The following is a 13,912-nucleotide window of genomic DNA, read 5'->3' on the forward strand; positions in this document are numbered from 1 at the left end:
AATCAAGAAGCATTTTCCAGACAGGCAAAACATATTGTCTTGTTTTAAAAAATAATATACCAAAATTAAGCAGGGTTTAGCCCTTAAAACAAGCAAACTTATCTTATTTTTCCTTTTGACATAATATTATTTTGCTTAGCTCATTGGTAGATTATTTTACTTGTTTTAAGGAAAAACTGGCTTGATTTTGGCAACCTACATGTTTTTTTGCAATGGGAAAGCAAGTCTGCAACTGCATACCAAAGAAAAGCTTCTTCTGTTTCATCTTTAATGTTTCTATTCTGAGTTACTATTCTTAGCAATACTTGAAGTAAGAAAAAACATGGCAGGTCATAATTTCTTTTGGTGAATTAGTAGGCACATGTTTTGTGTTTTTGTACTGTCTGCTTATTGTTGGCTCAGTGAAGATTAAGGATTGGGTCTTCATGCTTCATTTTGTTTCTTCTAAAAGATTTTTAATATTTGTGAATTATTCAACTTTATGTGAAATCTACACCTTATAAAATAACAACAACAACAACAACAACTTGGGTTCTCTCAAGGTTTTTTTTCTTCACTCCCATCAGGTGAAGTTTTTTTTCCCTCTCCGCAGTCGCCACTGCCTCGCATGGTTCAGGATTGGTAGAGCTACGCATCGATGAATTTGCTCTTCAGTGTTTGAACTCTCAGTAATGATTAAATCACACTGAACTGAGCTAAACTGATCTGAACTGAACTTAAACACTAAAACCTGAACCACACAGTTACTATGACCATTTATGTGAAGCTGCTTTGACACAATCTACATTGTAAAAGCGCTATACAAATAAAGCTGAATTGAATTGAATTGAACAACAACAACCATGATCATAATAATAATAATAATAATAATAAAATATTAATAATAATAATAATAATAATGGGCTGCACGATGGGCCAGTGGGTAGGATGACAGCAAGAAGGTCACTGGTTCGAGCCTTGGCTGGGTCAGTTGGGTTTTTTTTGTGTGGAGTTTGCATGTTCTCCTCATGTTCACAGTTTCCTCCGGGTGCTCCAGTTTCCCCCACAAGCCCAAAGACATGCGTCATATGTAAATTGGGTAAGCTAAATTGTCCGTAGTGTATGTGTGTGAATGAGTGTTTATGAATGTTACCCAGTGTTGGGTTGCAGCTGGAAGAGCATCTGGTGGTAAAACATATGCTGGATAAGTTAGCGGTTCATTCTGCTGTGGCGACCCCAGATTAAAAAAGGGACTAAGCCAAAAAGAAAATGAAAGAATGAATAATAATAATGTCATTAGGAAATTTAGAAACAAAAATATGGCAAAGAAGATCTAAAAATCTAAAATGATTTTAAAATAGACAAATAGATACAGTCAAATGTAATAAAATTAATATTTTTCATTCAAATTAAATTGAAAACAAAATTTATTTTGCCACGTTAGTCACACATTTTACATTCACTATTGAAAAAAGAAGAAAATTTAGATTTACATTTAAAAATGTACATTGTGGTGGTATGGTGGTACAGTGGGTAGTGCTGTCGCCTCACAGCAAAAAGGTCGCTAGTTCGAGCCTCAGCTGGGTCAGTTGCGTGGGTTTCCTCGGGGTGCTCCGGTTTCCCCCACAGGTCCAAAGACATGTGCTATCGGTTTGTTAAGTCGAGACGTAACGTGACATATGTAATACTGTTTCTGGGTACAGGATGCTACTCATTTGAATTGAGAAAATACTCGTTTATGGCCACTTTTTAGTTCTATCACACATTAAAGTCTAAATTTTCACAAAATTTTTTATGCAATCATAGTGTACACAACAGTATCTGGGCTGCTGCATCACAAATTTTAACAATTAAAAAAAAAAAAACTTTCTGGCCATCTGATATTAGGCACACACACATATATATATATATATATATATATATATATATATATATATATATATATATATATATATATATATATATATATATATATATATAGTTGAAGTCAGAATTATTAGCCCCCGTTTGATTTTTTTTTCTTTTTTAAATATTTCCCAAATGATGTTTAACAGAGCAAGAAAGTTTTCACAGTATGTCCGACTGATATTTTTTTCGGATATAGAGAAAGTCTTATTTGTTTTAATTAGACTATTATAAAAGCAATTTCTTAAAAGCCATTTTAAGGACAAAATTATTAGCCCGTTTAAGCAATTGTTTTTTACAAAAGTCTACAGAACAAACCATCATTATACAATAATATGCCTAATTACCCTAACCTGCCTAGTTAACCTAATTAACCTAGTTAAGCCTTTAAATGTCACCTTAAGCTAAATAGAAGTGTCTTGAAAAATATCTAGTCAAATATTATTTACTGTTATCATGACAAAGATAAAATAAATTAGTTATTGGAGATGAGGTATTAAAACTATTATGTTTCGAAATATGTCAAAAAATTCTTCTCTTCGTTAAACAGAAATTGGGGAAAAAATAAAGACGGGGGCTAATAATTCTGACCTTAGAATTATTGTGTGTGTGTGTGTGTGTGTGTGTGTGTGTATATATATATATATATATATATATATATATATATATATATATATATATATATATATATATATATATATATATATATATATATATATATATATATATATGATCTGGATTTTTGAAAGTACTACATGGCTTTGTAAATGTTTATTATTACCATTTGATGAATCGCTTGGACCTGGAAGCCGCTTCGTGTGACGTCACACTAAACAAGCGGATAGGTGATTGGGTAAGCTAAATTGTGTGTAATCTATGTGTGTGACTGAGAGTGTATGGATGTTTCCCAGTACTGGGTTGCAGCTAGAAGGGCATCCACTGCGTAAAACATATGCTGGATAAGTTGGCACTTCATTCCGCTCTGGTGACCCCTGATTAATAATAAAGAGACTAAGCTGAAGGAAAATAAATGAATGATTGATTGAATGAATTAATAAATAAATAAATAAATAAATAAATAAATAAATAAATGAATGAATGAATGAATGTATGAATGAATTAATGAATGAATGAATTTAAATTGTGATATAATAGATTTTTTTTGGAATAAAATAAAATAAAATGTATGATGATGTGATTTTTTTTGTTTATTGTTACCTTTTTTTGAATAAATGAATAAACAAACCATTTTTAATATTGTAATTTACATTTTTTTATTTAATTTATTTTTTATTTCATGTTTTATTTTATATTGTAATTTTGCATTTTATTTTATGCTATGCTTTATATTATGTTTTATTTGTTGTGTTTTATATTCTATTTCATATTTTAGTTTTTTTGTAATTTATTTTATATTTTATTTCATGTATTATTTTATGTTTTATTTATTTTTTATATTTAATTTGACATTATTTAGTTTTTCTTTATTTTTAATCCATTTTAATTTGACATTTTATTTTATATTTTATGTTTTACATTTTATTTTATATTTTAATTAACTGTTAAATGTTATATTCTAAGAATTATTTCATATTACATTATTTTTATTTATGTTTGATACTTTTCTCTTAACTTGCATGGGAAAGTGTCCTCGTGTGACTGTCTTCATGTCAAACATCAGGCTCTCAGGGTCTGCATGAGGACACATTCATCCAGCATATAACTTACATCCGGTATCATAAAACCTGCTGGGAAACCAGAAACACATTTGAATGTGTGTATTTAAGGCAGTCGCCACAAGTGATAAGTCTATTTCAGTCCCTATCTCACTCTCTCACTCTCTCTCCTAAAGAGCAAAGGACACCATCATGTTAACTCACTCTGGCATAGAGTAAAACACACACACACACACACACACACACACACACACACACACACACACACACACACACACACACACACACACACACACACACACACACACAGCCCTCGGGCCTCACAGCTGTGGTTCTTGTGATGTGTGTAGTAAAGTTGATCAGTGTGCAGAGGGACAGGCTGGATCTCTGGGCGATTACTGTTTGAGGATGTGAGGGCTTTTTTTAATCCTCCTTCATGGACAGCAGGCCTCAGACCAGAGCTCCTGTGACTGTTTGGGATCAGATGAGTTTAGCATGTGATTTGTATACTCTGTGGTCGCGAATGGGAGCTGCACACTGTAAAAGTGTATGAGAGTACAACACAATCTCACGGCAATTCCAAACTTTTAGATTTAATGGTCGCACATTTTCGTATGATTTACCCCCTTAATGAGGTAGCGGTTTAGGGGCAAGGTTTGAGGACATGCTTCTTTTTAAAACTCATGTTTTTGTACAAATCAAATTGTATGAATTAATCAAAATTAGCCACCTTTCAGACAATATGCAATGTGTTTGTTTTCTTCTGTTTTATGAATTATGAATGCCTCCATTTAAATAACTCATGCTTTTTTTATTCAAGAGACATTCCAGTATATCTTATTTTTAAGACAGCATTAATTTCTTTTCTTTATTATTACTAAATATCATTATTACAGTTTGAGTAAGAACATGGACATGAGCCAAATGAAGATATTAGGACATACAGCGGGGGAAAAAAAAGTATTGAACACGTCATGTTTTTCCTCTAAATAATATTTCTAAAGGTGCTTTTAACATGGAATTGAACCAGATTTTGGTAAAAACCAAACAATACAAACATAAAAATAAAACAATAAAAATCTTAAAAAGGTTAGTTATTTGTAATAACAGTGAAATGACAAATCGAGAAAGTACTGAACAACTGAAACATATTTAATACTTTATATAGAAAGGCTTTTTTATCTAAATAAAAATATGAATAATTTATTTATTATCCTCTCTACTCTATTAAGGTGTTGTATTTGTGAGTTCAGTGAAGCACAGTTTCACAAAAGATATAAAAGTGATGTAAAATTGAGATAAAACTACTGTTTGTGGTCACAGTGCACTATACTCTTAAGTTTGCTTTTGAAACACTACTGGTTGGATTTAGTTCACTGGTTCGCTATGTGGTGTGTACGACAAGCCTCGCCTTCTCTGGATGTGTACCTGAAACGTACAACAAAACACACCCTTTATAATGGATTTCAGCGCCTCTAGTGGATTTGTCTTCTGAAATGTACAACAAAACGCACCCTAAACAACATATTTCAAATTCACAAACCTGTAGACTAGGGTTGGGCCGATAGACAATGCTGTTGTCCATCGCAGATGGCCGACAAACGCCACGATGCTGAGCCGGCATCGCGATCCTCTGCACTGCTCTCGTTGCAAATCCGCTTGTGAAAAATACACACTCAGGCCCTGTTTCACTAATAGGTCTTAGTTTTTTAATGCCATTTTAAGTTTAGTGCCTCGTGACTAAATAAAGGGATTCAATGTGATTGTGCACATCAACGCGCAAAACGCTAGGTGCAAAAGCGTCATTTAAAAAAAAAAGCGCCTCATACTCGTTTTTTTTTTTGTTTTGACGCGCCGTGTTAAAACCTTCTCCACCAATCAGATCGGCACTTTTGTTCACGTGCACGGAGCTGCTGAAGTTACAGTAAACAGCACTTGGAGGTGCTCAAGTGCAAAACTGTCAATGCGAGCGCACATTGAAGAAGATGCCCGGAGGTGATATGAACGTGGAGCTGCTTATTGCTTTTGTGAACACTAATCATTTCTTCATCGCCAGAGCTGGAGCTGCTGCTTGAACCATCCATGCTTGTTCGAGTCACCAGTAACTTTAACAACAAACGTGTAAACTTCCTCTCATCCTCCTCTTCTGTGTTATAAGCGGGTGTCAGAAGCTTAATGTTGTGCAGCGCCATCTTACGTCAAAAGAGTGATTTTGCATACTCTTTAGATGACACCAGTGAAAATCGCTTGGGTTTGAATACTGAAAAACGTCTTGTAAAACGCTGATGATAAACGCAAACGAAAAGCGTCCCGGTGTGTAGGGGCCTTTAGAACGAAAACGATCCACATCCACACTGGCGTTTATCATTTCTAAACAGCACTCCTTCCACACTACCACTGAAAACGCACATCACGTGACCACACACACACATTCAGACACAGGCACATACACAGACGCACACACACTGTCTTGCGCTGACAGCGGGTCCAGGCAGTCAGCGGGTCAGTAGACTGCTTAAATGTTTCACTTTCACAATTGTACTTAGTAATTTTAGCAAACACCTCAGATACTGTTGGCTGGTTCCTCTTGGTTGTGCACCTTTTTTACCGACGCCATTATAACAACACAGATCACTCTGCCTATTCACGAGTCCCGCGGAAAAAGTGATTGACAGGTGGTAATTATGTGTGTAACTTATCTTTACTCATTTACTGTATGATTTGTTTATGAGTAAAACAAAGACCATGCGGGTCAGGTATTATTATTATTATTATTATTAATTATTCATAATTAATTCACTGCCGCCTATGGCGACGATGCCATCGTCCATCGCGATGTTTCATATTAGACATTGTACGATGCCAAATTGGTCGACATCGCCCAACCATACTGTAGTCCGCGCCTTCTAGTGGATTTGTCTTCTGAAATGTACAACAAAACCCACCATAAACAACATATTTTAGATTCTCAAACATGTAGACAGCGCCCTCTAGTGGATGTGTGTTTTTAAACGTACAAAAAAATTGCACCCCAAATACCACATTTCAGATTCAGAAACCTCAAGATAGTGCCTTCTAGAGGATTAGTCTTCTGAAATGTGCAACAAGCACCCTAAGTAACATATTTCAGATTCAAAAATCTGTAGACAGTGCCCTCTAGTGGATTTGTCCTCTGAAACGTGAAACTAAAAACACCCTAAATAACATATTTCAGATTCACAAACCTGTGGACAGCGCACACTAGTGGATTCGTCTTTTAAAACGTACAACAAATCGCACCCCAAATAACACATTTCAGATTCAGAAACCTCAAGATAGCGCCCTCTACAGGATTTTTAAATGATCAAAAGGTTTCATTGGTTTACAAGTTGCTCATGTGTTTGCTCTGACGAACAGAAAGTTACTGGTTTTAAAGTGTGTAAGTGGTACTTCACACACTTCTACAGTATTTAAGCAGCAGAAAACAATAGAGAGTGAGTGTGACTCAGTACTTGTTCATTTGTCTTCTGAGTGCTGAAAGCGCCAGAGGCCATTGACATGAGTTAGGTTCATGCTCAGTCTGAAAAACACTGTTCTGAGAGCTGATTTATCTGTAGCGTTTGTGCCGTCGGGGCAGCCAGTCATTACCTGTGGGATGTGTAAATCTCAGGTCAGGCCTGTGTTCAGATGATACACAGACAGTGATGTTGAGTGAAGGCCAGACAGACAGTCCCACCTGAGATATGATGCATGTAACTCTGAATAGTGAATGCAGAGTAAACTCAGTTTGTGCAGCAGTTGTGGTTAAGGCAGATGTGGGCAAACTACGGTCCGCGGGCCATATGCGGCCCGCTAAACACTTTCATTCGGCCCGCGAAGCAGTTTTTAAAATGCTGCTTCTGAGTAACGGTTTAGTTCAGAATTAATAAACTAATGATGCAATTACAAGTGAACGCCTTGTGATGGCAGTATTTCACGTGGTACAGTTAGCGCAACCAGTAGAATTAGAAAACACTCTCGGATACATGGAATTAAATGAGATTGTTGTGAATTTAACTCAAATAATTTAATAATTGCTGGTTAAATGTGTTTTTGTCATAGAATATATTTACCATGCATACATTCTCTTTAAAATTTTCTCAAGGATTTGTGATTTTATCAAGTTTTATTATGATTGATCAGTATATACTAAAAGCAGTGCAAATTAGATTATTGTAAATTTGACTGAATAGTAAACTTTAAGAATGATTTTTAATGTGTTAATATGAGATTTTTTTCTATTAGACAATATCTTTTCTATTCTCCACTGTAAAAAATTATTACATTATTATTATTATTATTATTATTATTATTTGATAAGGGATTATTTTATTGTTTTCTGATGATTGATAAGTAAATAAAAATAGCAGTTTAAATTAATTTGACTTGTGAATTTGACGTAATAAATAAATAAATAAATAAATAAATAAATAAATAAATAAATAAATAAATCTGTTTTGTGTTAGTGTGACATATTTCTGTCCGATATTACATATTCTATGCATACTGCCACTAAATAAATGTTGTTGTTTTTTATTTTTTTTAATTTTTTTTTAAAGCATCTGACGTTGCCCTCGGGTCTAAAAAGTTTGCCCATCACTAGGTTAAGGAGTTGGACTTGCAATCGAAAGGTTGCAGGTTCCATTTCCAGTCCCGGCAGAAAATCTTTTTTACCCAGCTGAAGTGACCTAAACTATGGCAAAAATGCAATCTCAATAACTATTTTCCATATTCAACAATAACAATAAATATTTCAATATAAGTAGATAATGCTTCCAGATTTAAAAGAGTACCCCAACACAAAAATCATCACAAAAATTAGAGGGTCCATTACATAGCATAACCTATTTTTAGTGGCCAATAATCTTTGGTGGCTGAAAATTTGGTGCATCTCTAATATCAACACACTTCTAGATTCCAACTAAATTAATTGTTGCACATTAAATGAAATATTATTTTATATTATTGTGTACAATTATTTATACATTGATAATGATGTGATTTTACGGTTAATTGTTCAATTTCTATATTTCAATACTGTTAAAACAACTTTTATTTTTGCTCTGTAGGTTTTATATATGCTTGTAATTTATTATATTGTATGCAAATAAACTGCATAGAAAAAGGCCCCAGTCAATCTAATGAATGAAATCTTTCTGATGAAACTATTCAAATCATCTGGTAAAATTATGTTCATATCATAATGTATATCGCAGCAAAACAAAATATCGCAATGTTACATTTTTTAAATATCTTGCAGCCCTACTTCAAATGTCTAAAAGCATTTGCTAATAATACTATTCTCAAATATGTGCACTCTGGCTACTCTGTCTGTTTTTGCTTTGTTTACAATTTTGAGTTCTTACATTTTTCTAGAAATTCTGAGTTTATGTCTAACATTTTCATTCATTCATTCATTTTCTTGTCGGCTTAGTCCCTTTATTAATCTGGGGTCGCCGCAGCGGAATGAACTGCCAACTTATCCAGCAAGTTTTTACGCAGCGGATGCACCCGGAGGAAACCCATGCGAACGCAGGGAGAACATGCAAACTCCACACAGAAACGCCAACTGAGCCGAGGATCAAACCAGCGACCCGGCGACCTTCTTGCTGTGAGGCGAACGTGCTACCCACTGCACCACTGCGTCGCCCCGTTTAACATTTTATTCCATGTAATTTCGAGTGTCTGTCTTACAAGCTTTTTTTCCTTTTAGAACTCAGTTTACATCATATTTTAAACTTAATTTCTCAAACTTGCAAGTTTACGTGCTCTTTCACAATTTATTTCTCTTCATTACATTAAAATAAAAAAATAAATAAAAGTTTATATCAGAATTGCAACTAAATTTCTCACAGTCATGAGTTAATTCTGATGAAACCAGCCTGTTCTCACTAGGAAATGTAACTATTTTACATTTTGTCAGATTAGTGGCTAATTCATTCAAATTGGTCCAGACTAGAAACACAAGCATTAGTTTATTCAGCCCTCTGTCACTATATCAAACATGGCATGACAGTAAAATGTGCTCAGGGAAACAATGTGTGCTAATAAGCTTCTTGGACAAGCTGCTGTGCAAGTCCTCTAGTGTGGTAGGTAAAGCAGTAGGTGTGTATGCCGTGAATGTGGTCACTGAAACAGACCCACCTGTTCTCCTCTTGTTTGGAGTCACTGTTCACTTCACACTATGCAAATAAATACAAGCAACAGCATTTGGAGCACACCATTTGCTGCTGTTTTGAGTCGAGTTTCTTGCCCTGCTCACTGTTTTTAATGACGCTTGCTGACCTCAATTTCTGACGTCACACATAAACAAATTTACCACCTACTACACAACACATGTAGTATGCGTTTATCTAAATCAGTCTATTTGTATTGTTATTTTATAGTTAGTTACACAGTATAATAATAGAAAATAAGCCTATCCCCACAATACAGAATTTTATTAAAAAATTGAATGAATAAAAAATTTTGAAATAAACAAATAAATATATAAATAAATAAACAAACATGACTATTTTTATGGCCAGAAATGTTTATATCTATTGTAATATATTAAGAGATAAATTCAAAAAGTGCCAGCTGGAGTTTCCTTCTACACAGGCATTGTTTGTCAGCCACAAATGTTTACATTGAATTATTTCATGTTATAGCATTAAAAATAATGTATTATTTGCCATAAAATCAAAAATCCTGAGCCTAGACATATTAAGAGCCTGAAAGAAAAGCTCATTTTCCAAGAAAATTTCAGATGACACGTAAGAGGTTTTTGCATCTGAACTCTTCATATATCAGATTTTTGCCATTTATTTTTTCACAGAAATTATATTTGAGTTTATTTTATTAAAAACTTCAAAAAATCTTGACCAAGTAAAACATATTTCTGACAGTGTTAAAAGCGAAACTCAATCTAATTAAACGTGCTTGAGCGTTAAATGGTTTTATTAAATTTACAATAATAAGATCCAATAGCAGATACAGTATAGCAGACTAAAACATATTACTCATTTAAAATACATATAAAATGCATTTAGCTGCCACTGACTTTACATTTGTCATGATCACCATGATTTTTACCTTTATAAATCACTGGAAAACTTTCATTATCACTAGAACTACAAGTCTGATACTGATATGAACTACAACTCCTGTCATACATCACACACACACTAGTTCCGATTTACCCATGACTGCATCCACACAGCTAATACTCGTAAGGACTAATGACCAGGGGTGCTTCTCACAAAAACAACGACATAAAACGAAGCTGAATTATCATAGCACGATGCATCGATTTGTGAAAAGAATGATGTAGTAACGAGTGTTTCCCAAAACCGTAGTTTCTCTGTCACAGATCCATCGTTTGAACCACATTAGTTATAACGTAAAACGTCCACAATGACGCTCTGGTGGAGTAACAACTTCTTTACAGAAAAACCCCTTAATCTTTTGATCAAATTATATTGTTTTACACACAAATGCATAAAAAAGTCCAATATTAGTTTTGGTAAAAAAATGCACTCGTTTTCCATATAAAATTAAATATAGGCTATATAAACAACACATATAGGACCTATATACAGTATGTTTTCTTTACACATATTTTTGAGAATATTCCAAATAAAATCACTTAGCAAACACATTTTATAATCTCATAGCCTGTATAAATCATATAAATTGTCAATGGTTTAAGGCAAAATTTACAGTTTATAAAGAAATTCAAAAAAATCCTACTTAATAATAATAATAATAATAATAATAATAATAATAATAATAATAGATTGTTATTTTTCGAAAGGAATAGGGCATAGGAAGATAACTGGGAATAGAACAAAACACGAAACTATGCTTCTAACTACAGTTCTAGAGGTTTAAAATAAGAAGCATTCTTCTAGTCTATTCTTTAGTGTTTATCCTGTCTCTAGTCTCTAGTGTTTTATTGTTTATCCTGTCTGCCTCCTGCATCGACCAATTGCCTGTTCTCTGACAACGCGTCCGGATTTTTGTACTCGTTTGCTCCTGTATTTGACCATTGCCTGTTTTGCGACTCTGAGTTAAAGCTGCAATTGGATCCTTACTCCATTGTCACCGGACTCCCTTGTGGTTACAACATTTATCTCTTAATAACATGCTTGTAATTTTAATCGGTTGCAGACAAATAAAACACAAAACAATGATTTAATGAAAAGTCCTGTGAATCAAACTTCATGCTTTTTAACACACACACACACACACACACACACACACACACACACACACACACACACACACACACACACACAAAAACATACAAAAACATGTAAGAAAGTATGGGTAATCAAGTCAACCTAAGTTGCTTCAGTCCAGTAGGTACTTCATAAAAACCGGACATTTTTACAGGGGTACTAAATCCTTTTTAAAAAGTACAAACTATTTGTCAGATGGCAGAAGGAGTACACTTTTTCAGCAGAAGTTTTGATCATTTAGAATTGCATGCATTAAAGGATACACAAGGGTTAAATGTCCATTAATTTTAGATTCCTATTGTCATTTTGCCCATAGCGTGACCTGACACGCAGCCAGCAGTAAAGCCACAGTGCATTCTGGGTCCATATTTGAAAGCTGATATCGTGAGTGTTTACATTCCTGTCTGGCATATTGTGCATCTTCAAAGAAAGAGGAATCAAGCCACCTCTTGCTTTATCAGTGAACTCTATATTAACATACTTTGTGTAAATGAAGCATTAACGGCTCTATCTGTGCTTTACGTAAACAGCATTCATACACCCACAGCCAGAAGAGTGATGAAGATAAACTGGAAAGTTTAAGAATGAAGAATGTCAAAGAGATCAGGGGGAAAAAATAATCTTTGCGTTGCGGTCGGTTGGATGAAACAAAACGTTTACAGTAAAGTCAGGTTACATACACACAGTATTTGCTACAGTTATGCTGCGTATCCAAGCTATTAGTTTTCGACCTTTAAAAGCAGATTGGAAACATTGTAGAGCTTGTATCACTTTGAAAACTTGTGTAGACAGACCAAAAATGTAGAAAAATTTAAACAATCTCCCTGATTGGCTCTTTCTAATCTTCGCGTATCCTTCTCCAATCTGTCAAGCCCTGATCATACAGTATGGCTATTACATTGACTTTGGCTTAGTTTTTTTCTTATTTTTCAAGTTCAACGAAATTATTAATACAAAAAGAACATTTTGAGTTTTTGCTTTAGTTAAAAAAGCAACAATGTTGGATGTTTATTATGATTATACTAAAATAAAAGTAAAACCATTTTGGTTTTAAGTGATGTCTTCAATTTAAATGGCAAAAAAGGATTGTGTATTTTAGTAAGTGTTAGTACGCCAAAAAAATCTAAAATCATGTTATTAATCACTCACCCACATGTCGTTTCAAACCTCTGAGACCTTCAATCATCTTCAGAACACAAATTGGATATTTTAGATTAAAAACAAAAGCCTCGTCAGGTCAGGGTGTGCGTTTACTATGGCCAATACAATGCTTGTGTGTTGCGCTGCTGACTCAAATGGCAAAACGTTGTATTTCAAGTAGTAAACACACACCCTGAGCTGTAGGGGTCTGTGTGTGTTCATATATGTTGCATTTATCTATTTATTTTATATAATTGCAGATGTTACAGTAGGCTATTTCTCATATATATCATTGATTTGCAGTATAATCAAATTATGTTCATAGAAAAGTTAGTATTAAACATTTATAAACAAGTATTTATGGGTATAAAGCCTCGGTTTTGTGAGAAGTGCTTCTCATATGATTTGTGAACGGCCCGTACAGCTTTACTGTAGACACTAATTCGAGCAAGAATGACATCGACTAAAAAACGTTCTGCCGTACACCACGCCCACCAAAAGGGTACCCTTGGTAGTGGAAATACAAGCCTGAAAAAGGTGACCCTGTACTGTACCGGTCAGTGGAAACAGGCAACAAGTGTATCCACCTCTTTCTTCTTTAAATAAGTGAGTCTGAGCTATTGTTACATTAGCATCACAGTTATTTATGGTAAAACCCCAAAACACTGCCAATGAAACTTGACACAGTAAGAAACCCCACTGCCACTAATATTTTTGAAGTGTTTTTGGCAGAGTGGCACAGACAGAATGCAGAAAGTATACAGTAAATGCTCACATGTGCAAAAAAAAATAAAAATTGGAGAATGATGATCACTTGCCACAACAGTCTATATCAGCCTTAAGGTGTGTGTTGCACAGTGTGTGTGGTCTTTGAGAGAGGAATGCTGCTTTGTCCTGTATGTGTGTGTGTGTGTGTGTGTGTGTGTGTGTGTGTGTGTGTGTGTGTGTGTGTGTGTGTGTGTGAAAGGCAAT

The 13,912-nt window shown here is 34.3% G+C and overlaps 1 protein-coding gene across 2 annotated transcripts in view; it reads right to left on the reverse strand.

Annotated features, from left to right (window-relative positions):
• arhgap46b (Rho GTPase activating protein 46b) overlaps positions 1–13,912 on the reverse strand; it is a 158,749-nt gene that overhangs the window by 100,664 nt on the left and 44,173 nt on the right. The window contains exon 1 of one of the 2 annotated variants that reach the window (XM_073939564.1): positions 5,104–5,395. The exons of the other annotated variant lie outside the window; for it this stretch is intronic. The gene's annotated coding sequence lies outside the window, so the exon portion shown is untranslated. Of the gene's footprint in view, positions 1–5,103; positions 5,396–13,912 lie in introns of those variants that run through there. 2 annotated transcript variants of the gene reach the window in all.

Source organism: Danio rerio, chromosome 23, assembly GCF_049306965.1.
Source record: "Danio rerio strain Tuebingen ecotype United States chromosome 23, GRCz12tu, whole genome shotgun sequence".
Taxonomy (NCBI): Eukaryota; Metazoa; Chordata; class Actinopteri; order Cypriniformes; family Danionidae; genus Danio; species Danio rerio.